This window comes from Cupressus sempervirens, chromosome 3, assembly GCF_028749045.1.
Source record: "Cupressus sempervirens isolate cs-2001-9-10 chromosome 3, ASM2874904v1, whole genome shotgun sequence".
Lineage (NCBI taxonomy): Eukaryota > Viridiplantae > Streptophyta > Pinopsida > Cupressales > Cupressaceae > Cupressus > Cupressus sempervirens.
Genome location: NC_143120.1, coordinates 740,898,519 through 740,911,687, shown reverse-complemented (window position 1 = coordinate 740,911,687; position 13,169 = coordinate 740,898,519). Strand labels below are relative to the sequence as shown.

The following is a 13,169-nucleotide window of genomic DNA, read 5'->3' as shown; positions in this document are numbered from 1 at the left end:
CAAATATCAGGAGCGATTTTGTTATTTGTGAAATATGTTTAATAGTATTTGTAGGATGAGCATTTTAGAATGGATATTATAAGTTTGTATTGGGATTACATCCCCAGACTGGATCTGTGGTCAAGATGCATGAACCAGAAACCATAGAATTCTTTTCACACAGAAAGATGTTCCTTTAGGAAAATAAACTTCTGTTGAGAATGCAACGAGCAGCTCTAAAGAGAGAATTTTTATTAAATGGTACGAAAATAGTATTCCTATGTGGTCTACCTTTCCTTTGTTTTATTTTTATCGAATCGATCACAAAAAATTAAGCTCAAGAAACTTAGGTGAACATCTTCTGAATGTAGTGCACGAGCTCCTGGGTGATGCGGAAGGCCTTGCTCAATACGAAATCGGGGAGAGGGGGATTCGCCGCAAACAGAGAATTAGCAATTGTCTGGGTTCCCGGGAGCTGGCTGCTCAAAGCAGAGATGGCGACCGCATTCTCTTTCCCCACATTCTACTGGAAATGCACGAGCGCCTTGGGGAAGACGAACACGTCTCCCTTCTCCAACATCTTGCTGAAGAAGGTGTTGTTGGTGTCAATAAACCCTACAAAGAGCTCGCCTTCCGCTAGAAAGAGAACCTCGGTGGCTCTGGGGTGGGTGTGAGGAGGATTAATTCCACCCACTGCGTAGTCGATGCAGACCAGAGATATTCCCAACGTGTTCAGCCCCGGTATCTGCATTACGTTGGCAGGGGTCACGATGGAGCCCACTGCATTGTCGGTGTTCCCCGCCTGCCCAAGCCCCCCAAAGAAGAAGTCCTCTGCTAATACTGCCATTGCCTCCTTGCACACGAACCCGTTCACCAACACTGTGAAAAACAATCATATAATCAGTACCTAGATTTCTAACGAGCACATCCAATCATATAATCAGTACCTAGATCTCTTATTATCTATAATGTTATTCTCTGCTCACCTTTGCTTTCATTGTCTGCAACGCAGAAATCCTGCAATGGATCGGAATCCGCTGCCACGACGCCTTTGCCGAAACAACATATCAACAGAACAAGCCCCAGCATGAGGTAAATCATCCTGCTACCCATTATGACAGGAACACAGAGAGACTGATGTGAATAAACAGCTCAGGATGTGGATAATTGAATTGAGTACTATTGCAAGCCCATTTACATGCTTTATATACTTGAAACGTTAACTGCTCCTCAAGGACTCATTCATTCTTACCTGACGATCAACCCACCTGCTACCGCGGATATACTCTTATCATTCTTTTATTATGGTTGAAATCTTCTACGTTGAGGTTCCTGAAAGCCAATATTATGTATGCTATTGCTCCCTCATAGAATTGGTAAACTAGGGAAATTGAATGATGTATTTCAAACACAGATGACTACTTCGCAAGGGTTCATTCATCTTGACTCCGTCTATTTTACCCCGTTCTTCCAATATGATGACGTACTTCCACAGGGATTTCCAACGTAAGCCCTACTGCATACGGTTACCTCCACATTAATTTAATAAGACCTAATAACTAAATTGAAAATCACAAACAACTACTGCATCGATTTAAAGATATCTAATGGATGATATTAGTTATTTACATAATAATTAATTATGTATTAATGTTTAATATCAGATCAGAAACAACCACTGCATTTGCAAATATATTATTTATATAATAATTAATTAGATATTCATTTTTACATTTTAATTAAAATAAATATAATTTCTATATTAGTTCTTAAAAATAAAGAAATTAAATTTCATTCCATCACTTTTAGCATTAGCTTTCTTTGATTTAACTACAATCTTATTTTAAACAACTTAATTATAAATTGTGTTTTATAATTATTTGGGTTTTAAATAATTAGGGATGGAAATGATTTTCTTTTAGTTGTCTGTAACATATTTAAAATTACATGATACATATCTAATTATTTGTGAGTTTTCTATAAGTATGTTTTTAAAATCTACATGTAAAATACTTTCGAAGCACTTCAACAAAATTCTCATAACTATTAAAACATTGAATATTAGTCTTAAACTTTATTTCTAAAATTTGCAATTTGCAATTGATTACATTAGTATACTTAAATTTGCATATTGTCTTTATTCTTGGCATTGGTCAAATCTTGTATTACTTATATTAAATTGAATGGAAAATTGTGTTTGGCTAGTCTTTGCAATTGAATGACTAAGACTTGATCTTCTGACCTTGCGATATACTAGCTATTTGACAACTTGACATTCTATGGTATTGGAGATGAGCTTAAACACTAGGACCTTGGTCTACGTTTTATAAGTTGCATACTTATGTTTGGTACAAGAATTGAATACTCGCCATGAAGACCACAAATAATAATCAGGAAGGAACTAGTAAGAATGATGAGCTCAGTGTGAATCAAAGCCAAGACCATATTTTAGCCCTTCTAACTTACTGTGGAAACCTCCTCTGGGAGAAGGTTGAACCATTGGATCACCTTGAACAAGATCTAAGGGGTGTGTAGAATGGAGATCAAGTATTAGAAGCTATCAGAAAATTTGAAGAGGATAGGAAAATTGAGGAACAGTTTAAAGGAAAATTTTGATGAGGAGAATAATTTTGGACCCCTGAATAATGAGAAGATAGCAGAGGAGTTGAGCAAAGACCTTAAAAAGGTCATATTACCCACTTTCGATGGTAAGGATGATGCTGAGAAATTAATCATCTCCATGGAAAAGTACTTTCATGTTCATCACCTTTCAGCACAGTCTAGGGCTTTATGGGTTGCATTTCAGTCGATTGGTGAATCAACCACATGGTGGAACAATTAATGGCTGAGAGGAAGTTGTGACCAGGAAAAATGTCCTGGGAATAAATTTTTATCTCTTTCCATGAAGCGATCATTGCCTCTGTTATTTTATGACACTGACGTAGCTGAGTTTCAAAACTTGATGTACAAGGGGTCATGGTAGTGACCAAATACCAAGAGCAATTTTTTCGTTTGGTGAAATATGTTCCTTAGTATCTGTAGGATGAGTATTTGAGAACAAATATAAGGTTGTATTGGGATTACATCTCGAGATTGGATCTATAATCAAAATGCATGAACCAAAAACCATGGAATTCGCACATCGAAAGATACTGCTTTAGGAGGAGAAACTAAAAATGGTAAATGCAATCACAACTTCAGAGAGAAACCACAATCCTCAAGGATTCAAGAGGAAGTTTCACAATAATGCACCGAGGAATATCAATAACACTTTAGAATCAAAATATGAATAGAGATAAGTTGATAACAGTGGAAATGGGAATAACTGGAACAATAGGTCTGACGGTAGGAAGGGAGCGGGGAATGGTTTCTTTACTTTTGGAGGTAAACAATGCGAAAGTTATTGTCCCCATCATACTAGAGATGCAAAACTTTCTCAAACAATTTTTCAAGCTGCACCCATATAAACTACCAAAACATGATCTACGATGCGTCCTAATGGATCTCCCATTGATTAGTTATTCTCAAATCTTAGGACATGGGAGATGACGATGGTTTTATTAGATGTTTATATCTTTTATCTATATAGACTCTAGTGTATCTTATTGTTGTGCTTTCTGTTATGTGTGATGCGAGAACTATGTTTGTTACATTTTCATTAGGCAACAAGTTGATGTCTCTTCCTGGAGGGGAGGGATGTCACAACCCACCATCCCTACTCCTTCATTTCTGTTGGTGAGCTTGTTGGACCTTTGACCTAGTAAAATATGTTGAATCCAGCCCCTATGTTTATCTTTTCTAAGTATGCCAATTGTTATCTTAGACATGTGACTGGAACTAATTTACTTCCTATGTCATGTGATTGTTACTATACCTTGATGTTATTTCATATATTGGATAGTCTGGAAACTATACTTGATTTGAAACTCTCCGAAAAATTACCAAATAAAAGGTAATATGTTATTAATAAAGTTTTATGGAATAAGAAAATAAACTCCAAATCATGTTTAAAAATTAAAACAAACAAAAATTATATGACTAAAGTGATAAAGAAAGGATGTATTTTCAATAGAGTTATAAGCAGGTAAATACATAAGTGACCACACTAGAAACAACAATTGGAGGACCAAGAGTCACAACTTAGAATCCACTTTTTACAAATGAGACGAATACAACCAATAGAAGACCAAGAGTTGCAACTTAGAATTACACAAAGATGTCCATCTTGGATTTGAACCAGGGTGTCGACAATGAGAGCTCCTTGCCTCGACCAACTAAGCTAAACCCCTTGGACTAGAAAATCATTTTTGAAAAAACTATGTTTTTAATGATTATTATTTTAAAAACTTCAAATAATAATATTAAATAAATCATATATGAATATGAAAGCCTCATTATAGGGTTTATATTATTTGTCTCTTACTTTAGTCAAAAAATTATTTTAAGAAAACTACATTATTATCTTTAAATAGAATTGATTTGGAAACTAGGGATTGGTGGGCCACTGAAACCTATATAAAACACCAAATTCGTTACAAAAGAATAGAAAACATAAGCTTAGCAAAGGAAACAAGCTCTCAGTGTCGATCCCTAAGGTTTTGAAAGGAACTGAACACCTTGTGGGGATTTTAAAAGGACCCCCCGATGACTTCTCAACCAATAACAAAAACTAACTAGAAAGTGCCCATAAAAATTGATAGCATGCCTCGCTCTAGTACCATTATAAAGAAACCAGCAACGACAATACCCATTTAAATAAATAAAAATTCATCATTCAATAACAGATCGAAAAGAGACCAAACCAAGAGGGGGACATGCTCTAAAAATGAAAGCATACAGAGACAAAACTAAAATAGCTCTATGGCCTCAAACTAGAGAACATGTTCTCCACCTCCGCCAGACTTCCTTGCCCAACATTCATCTAACCACCAAACCACTAGAGCTCTAGAACCAACACACCTCCAGAGAATCAACAACCAAGAAGTAGTCATAAAAATAGGACATCTCCCAACTGTAAGAGGGAAAAGCTCCACTACACAAGGAAAGCAGCTCAGATGGATAGAATACAAGCCAACAAATGACCTTAGGGAACTGCCAGAGTATTCTCCAAGAGGGATCAAACATCTGCAAGAGCAACCAGAAACCACCAAAGGCCAAGTCCCCAAAACCTGAAGAGGCTCTCCAAAGAAATACAACCAACCCCCTTCAACATCTGGCATGACATGGAAAGAGCCATACTAAAGGACACAAATCTCGTTTTCATTGTCACAGGTTTATTTCATTTTGAAACAAATCTAACTTGCATTTGATAGCATTTTTAATCTACAGTAGCTTCATGCAACAATCTATTTTTTGCAATGATTTTATAATTTCCTAGAAGATATATGAATAATAGTTTTTACCCTATTCCTAATTGCTCGGTTTCATTGTCACCGGTTTAGTTCATTTCGAACTAAACCTAACTTGAATTTGATAGCAGTTTTAATCTACACTAGCTTCAAGAAAAAATCTATGAAATTTTGCAATAATTTAATAATTTCCACTATCGATAACTATTTACAATCAATGATCTACGAAGGTAAATATTACCACATGCCGAGCAGGAACTGGGCATTTTACCACATGTGAACCTTGAACTAGTCTCGCCATTTGACATTTTTTATGCTGCCATGAAATGTACTCTACAAATGGTCACCTATCAAGAATTAAATAATTAATTTCTAGGTGATTATGGGGCAAAAGTACAAAATTGTGTCACCTTTCAAGCTGAGATATCAAAATGATTGAATTTGAGTATTTCTCTCTAAAAATCAATTTTGTTCAAACATATGATCCAGATAAATTCATCATAGCTAAGCTATATATGGTCTCACACTTTTCCAATTGGAAATGCATATTTTATACTAGTTTGTATCCAATTACTAAAGAAATAAAAGTATTTCAGAAAACAGACGTTTCAATAACTCTTACTATTTTTTATGATATTTTTTTAATAACCTATAGAACACCATTTTACAGAGCTCAAAGTCAAGGATATTCTCATATAGAGTTTTTAACTTATTTTAATTAGATATAGCATATTGTAATTAAAAATTCTACAAGCACGTATTTTAACACTCAAAAATATGTCAATTTTGAGAAAGAAAAAATATTAAATCATATTAAAAATTTGAAAATCATATGATGTTCTAGAGGAGAGAAATTCCTCTTCTAGAATGTATAAATTTTCTTCTAGTTACAATAGATTTGTTTTGAAAAATGTGGTGGGAGATGGAGGCTATCGATTTTAGGTGAGTTGAAATTTGAATCATTATAAAAGAGAAAATATAGGTCTAAAGACAATTTTATTTTTTATTGTTCTAGCTATGTATGTTATCTATAACATAGTCTGAGATCAAAGGGAAATGAGTTTATTTCCATATAGTTTTTTGGTGGGAACTAGACCCCTAATTTTCATCATTTTTCAACACCTAAAACATCAATTCTTATTCCAAATAATTATAAAAAATTACAATCCTAAACTTCATCCATTTCTACACATTTCATTAGTTTACTTCATTTTCAAATTCTCAATAATAATACCATGCTTATGTCATTAAAGGTGAACAGTCATACTTTTGTTAGCCCTTTCCTTTACAAAAGGGTGACACGGGTTTGTGCTTTTACCCTATGTTGATGTGTTGATGTGCAGAAAAGTAAAGAAAAGTAAACTATGAGTTGTTGATCCCTCTCCCTTGGTATACCATTAAAATGATGCAAATGTTAAGTATATACTTAACATCAAAAACTTTAGTCCCTCAACTTGTATCTACATCTTAATATTGTATGGAATAATAGAGTTGGTGATCTATGTATTTTTTCATTTTACTCAATGAAAGACATTCAATTAATTTATCACTGATTGGGTTTGGGTGCAAATTTTGGGCAAAGAAGCCACATATCGTGCCTTGATAAGGAGTAGTTAAGTTAGCATCTTGACTAGAATGGCCAACGATGACCTTTCAACATGGTTAAGACTGCGCTATATAATTTATCAATAACTGGAAAATACCACACCTCACCTCATATCCAAAATTTTAAGCTTGTGCATTGGAGTAGAATTAGACTTTCTAAAAATCATAGATGTGCACCAATTTAAGAGTCGTTCACTAGAACCAATAAGGCACCCAGATTCAAATTTAGTTATAGATACATACAATTAGGTGGCGTTTTGAATTCGTTTCTTACAATTTGGATTTGTTATAACATTACAAGGTCATCACGATAGTAAATAAAATCATCAATCTTTATTGAAGAAGGATCTTGTGTTCATTCCATATAATTGATAGAGGAAACCTTCTTAAAATTTTAAACATACTAAAGATGGTAACCGTAGTATGGAAACAAACCTCAATGTTTAATTAAAGGACCATGCAATAATTGTTTGCATTTCCACACTGTCTTTCCTTGCGAATCATGGTGTTGTGTATTACATACTTCCTCTGAAATGTAAAGGATTGCCAGTTATAATTCATGAAAAATGGCTCATTATATTTGAAGCTGGTTGACGTTGAGAAAAATCATTGTATTATGAAAAAATCAGTTGTTGTTTAGATTTTAAACTAAAAATTGTACAAGAAAAATGAGAAGTGTAGTTGTTGGATATTGGAAATGTGCCTCTTAGTTGAGATCATTGCTAAATTTGGCACCGAGTCTTGTGAAGGAAGGATCAAAATTAAGATTAAAATAGGTTAAGTTATAGGATGTTCTTAATTGTACTAGTTCTTATGGTGTTGTAAATGTTTCATTAAATATTAGAGGTTATTTTTATGCTTACTAAGAGTACGGCTATGGTCTTATGATCTTGTGATCCCTTGTTTTTGAAGTAGCTGATAGCAACCAAAAAAAAGGTGGCCTAGCCCAAGAGAACAAAAGGCTGAGAATTCAGTTGGAGGTTATCTCTCAGTTATCTAACCTATACCAACTTTGAAAATCAAAAACCATAATATGTTCAGAGCCGAATCATCATCATCCACAGTACTCAAACTGCTATGCATAGTAAACTAGATAATAAACTAGCAACATTTGAAAACAACATTGCTATTGGTCCAAGTAATTGACATATTCCTAAAACCCCATGGGGTGCAAAGTTCAGAAACATAATCATAAAAATAGTAAAAAAACACAACAGAGCCTGGGCTAGATTCCCTCTTCCTTCTCTTGGTTCCCATTCTTCTGCTCCTCAAGTGCTTCCCTTGTCGCGTCCTCCTCCTCCACTTTGATTGGTTTGTCTAGGAAGTTTTCTACTTTGGTCAAAAGTCAAAATTTATGGTAGTAAAATGTTCTATATAAAGTCAATCTGGAGTGGACAAACTTAGAGTGCCAATATGAGGTAGATTTCTTATTTTTAAATGTCCAACACTCTGTATTTACTTATCAAAATTTCTTCTTCTTCCATGAGGAATGCTATTGTATACGATCTCATTATCAAAGCATGCTTATTAGTAATCTAAGAGAACTTCATTAGGAACTTAAATATCTTTTTCTCTGACTCTTGTGTACGACATGTGAATATGTCTAAATATTGTATTTTAAAGTTCTATTAGTTTTGAAAGATAATTATTGCACATTCTTCATGATGCCTCATAGTACCATGTTATGTCAGGAGGGTGTTGCTTCTAGCATTCATGAATAAATAAATATTATTAAATTTTCTCTTGCACTCTTTATACACATTTAGAATACTAATAACTTGAATTTTTTTTTTTGTGTTTTAGGTTTCACAATTCCATTTTGGATAATCGTAGTTAAGATCTCACTGAGTAAATTGAATGAAATTGGTTCACACTATCAGATCATATGCATGGAACTAACGTGAAATAGCTAGATTTTCAATAAAAAGAGGTAATTGTAAGACTATTATGTAGTAAAGATGCAAATCGGGATGGAACCTGAGACATGCTTAGTTTATTATTTGAAACTTAAGACAGCCTAACTTACCTCCTAGATCAGTTAAAAATATCTTTATAATCTTCAAATTTTTATTGATCGATCACCAAATATCATTGGCAAAGATGAACGCTTCTACAAGTAATGTATATTCTTCATATTCAAAAGAAGACAAAAACTGAATACAAAACCCATTTAATTCTATTGTCCTTATCCCATAGACTTTGGAGAGTTCTGTATCGTGGCTTCTTTTTATAGTTTTCAATTTGTTCTCGATTTGTTTTAAATTATTATACCTTGCTTGAGTACACTTTCATTCACATATAAAAAGCTCACTAGTTTCAATCTTACTAATTTTGTAGGTAAACAGGGAATTTGATTTTTTTCATTTACAAATGCCAATACTAATCGCAACCAAAAGAAATTAGACAGATATATTAAATGTGATATGTTGTCGGTCTTACATGATCCATTAAAAAGCACTAATTTTTTTATTTTATTTTTAAAAAGCATTGTATCTTACAAATTTTAAGCTATGCATCATAGAAGATATATGAAATAATATTTTTTACCCTATTCCTGATTTCTCGTTTTCATTGTCACGGGTTTATTTTATTTTGAAACAAATCTAACTTGCATTTGATAGCATTTTTAATCTACAGTTGCTTGATGCAACAATCTATTTTTTGCAATGATTTTAGAATTTCCTAGAAGATATATGAATAATAATTTTTACCCTATTCCTAATTGCTCGTTTCATTGTCACTGGTTTAGTTCATTTCAAAATAAACCTAACTTGAATTTGATAGCAGTTTTAATCTACACTAGCTTCAAGAAAAAATCTATGAAATTTTGCAATAATTTAATAATTTCCACTATCGATAACTATTTACAATCAATGATCTGAGAAGGCGCATATTACCATATGCTGAGCAGGAACTGGGCATTTTACCACATGTGAACCTTGAACTAGTCTCACCATTTGACATTTTTTATGCTGCCATGAAATGTACTCTACAAATGGTCACCTATCAAGTATTAAATAATTAACTTATAGGTGATTATGGGACAAAATAACAAAATTGTGTCACCTTTCAGGCTAAGATATCAGAATGATTGAATTTGAGTATTTCTCTCTAAAAATCAATTTTGCTCAAACATATGATCTAGATAAATTCATTATAGCTAAGCTATATATGGTCTCACACTTTTCCAATTGGAAATGCATGCTTTATACTAGTTTGTATCCAATTACTAAAGAAATAAAAGTATTTCAGAAAAATAACGTTTCAATAACTCTTACTATTTTTTATGATTTTTTTTAATAACCTATAGAACACCATTTTATAGAGCTCAAAGTCAAGGATATTCTCATTTAGAGTTTTTAACTTATTTTAATTAGATATTGCATATTGTAATTAAAATTTCTACAAGCACGTATTTTAACACTCAAAAATATATCAATTTTGAGAAAGAAAAAATATTAAATCATATTAAAAAATTGAAAATCATATGATGTTCTAGAGGAGAGAAATTCCTCTTCTAGAATGTAGAATTTTTCTTCTGGTTAGAATAGATTTGTTTTGAAAAATGTGGTGGGAGATGGAGGCTATCGATTTCAGGTGAGTTGAAATTTGAATCATTATAAAAGAGAAAATATAGGTCTAAAGACAATTTTATTTTTTATTGTTCTAGCTATGTATGTTATCTATAACATAGTCTGAGATCAAAGGGAAATGAGTTTATTTCCATATAGTTTTTTGGTGGGAACTAGACCCCTAATTTTCATCATTTTTCAACACCTAAAACATCAATTCTTATTCCAAATAATTATAAAAAATTATAATCCCAAACTTCATCCATTTCTACGCATTTCATTAGTTTGCTTCATTTTCAAATTCTCAATAATAATACCATGCTTATGTCATTAAAGGTGAACAGTCATACTTTTGTTAGCCTTTTCCTTTACAAAAGGGTGACATAGGTTTGTGCTTTTACCCTATGTTTATGTGTTGATGTGCAGAAAAGTAAAGAAAAGTAAACTATGAGTTGTTAATCCCTCTCCCTTAGTATGCCATTAAAATGATGCAAATGTTAAGTATATACTTAACATCAAAAACTTTAGTCCCTCAACTTGTATCTACATCTTAATATTGTATAGAATAATAGAGTTGGTGATCTATGTATTTTTTCATTTTACTCAATGAAAGATGTTCAATTAATTTATCACTGATTGGGTTTGGGTGCAAATTTTGGGCAAAGAAGCCACATATCGTGCCTTGATAAGGAGTAGTTGTGTTAGCATCTTGACTAGAGTGGCCAACAATGACCTTTCAACATGGTTAAGATTGTGCTATATAATTTATCAATAACTGGAAAATACCACACCTCACCTCATATCCAAAATTTTAAGCTTGTGCATTGGAGTAGAATTAGACTTTCCAAAAATCATAATGTGCACCAATTTAAGAGTCGTTCACTAGAACCAATAAGGCACCCAGATTCAAATTTAGTTATAGATACATAAAATTAGGTGGAGTTTTGAATTTGTTTCTTACAATTTGGATTTTTTATAATGTTACAAGGTCATCACAACAGTAAATAAAATCATCAATCTTTATTGAAGAAGTATCTTTTATCAATGGCTAACCTAGACATCACTTTGGTCTTTTTCACCTTAGAAGGCTTCTGAAGGAAACTAGAGATCACATCAAATGGAGGTAGAATCATTTGAACAACTTTCTTCTTCTTCTTAATATTGTTCTGGAACCATGAATGTGTAGTATTTGAAACTTGCACATCACCTATTATATTTTCAGCAATCACTATTAAATCTTCTGAATTAGATAATTGATTATCCAGTTGTGTGATGTTTATTAATGATATCTCGGGAGGAGAGAGACTCAAATGAGGGATTGCTACATCATGAGAGGATGTAATGGTAATGTGTGGTTCAACGGCTTGGGGAGTTCCTTGATCCTTCATATTAGGCTCATTTCCTTCCTGATTTAACTAGTAGATTTATTTTTCATCTTTGTCCTCCTCTTTTTGACTGTAAACTTAGCTGGATGATTTAGATCTTAATCTTGATCTGGAACACTTGCATCTAATTGTTGCATTCCTTTATTGCCATTCGAGATGATTGTCCTTGATTGCCTCTTCTCTCCCTACTTTGGAATTCAACAGCTGCCCTTTCTACTTTGACTTTATTGACCCAATCTCTTGTCCTTTTAAGAACAAAGGCAATCCTTTCTTTTAAGCTTTTTAACTCCGGAATTGACCAATCAATAGGAGGGAGATCTAGCAATTCGATTTTCTCATAGTAGAAAGGATCAACCAAGGAAACCTCATTATCATCTACACCTATCACATCAATATCCAGCTTGAAGTCTATTACCTGCCTCACTGTAAGCCGCATCCAATCTCTCTTCCTGACTTCAAAATCATTTTCACAATCCTCCCAAAATTCCTCTAGAGACGGGAAGTGACCAAGATTGGGATTTAACTTTAACTCATTCACTGCATAGCCCTTACTATCATAAGGGAAACGCATCGTATAAGGATGCAAATTTATTGTGGCAATAGATCTTTCTATATTCCGAGCATCTGATGTGGTATCACAACTATAATATCTGATGCCGATAGGAAAAGGTATTTCATCTATCCTCCAATTCCTGCAAAGTTTATTGATTTGACTTATTTGCTTGCACATTTCAATCAAGACCAATTTATCATCAACAAATCTAGGTAGCATTAGTGGACACCCATCATAGGCAGCTAATCTGATATAAGTAAACTTTAGGAACTGTATGAAAACACTTCCATATTTTTGTACTTTCATTGCTGCTTCTAGTGAAATTCTGAACCCAATATTCCCTTGAATTTCTCTTATAGTCAGCATTGTAAACGCATCATTCACTCTTCTAAAATGGTGCACGCTATTGTCACACTGAATCTGAGGAAGATGATTGTAAATGAGAGTCACATCATTATAGATACCCTTTCGATTAAGTCCTGGCCAACTTTTGGTACTTGTAATAGCATAGAAAAGGTATGAAGTCATGTAGAAGTAGTCATTTTCTTGAAGACCCATGAGTTGTCTATACAGTGAGTTATTGATAATTTCAACCCAATCAATGTTTTACTTCCCTTCGCAGACCATGTTAATAAACAGGAACATCCAACCTTCAAACTCATGTGAATCTTGAAGTCCAACTGTCCTACTTAATAGAGTTACCATGTTTGCTATGTCTTCTTTTAGC

At 33.3% G+C, this 13,169-nt stretch overlaps 1 pseudogene; it reads right to left on the bottom strand.

Annotated features, from left to right (window-relative positions):
• Positions 1 to 325: 325 nt before the first annotated feature.
• LOC149568951 (putative germin-like protein 2-1) lies at positions 326 to 12,325 on the bottom strand (annotated as a pseudogene).
• Positions 12,326 to 13,169: the final 844 nt, after the last annotated feature.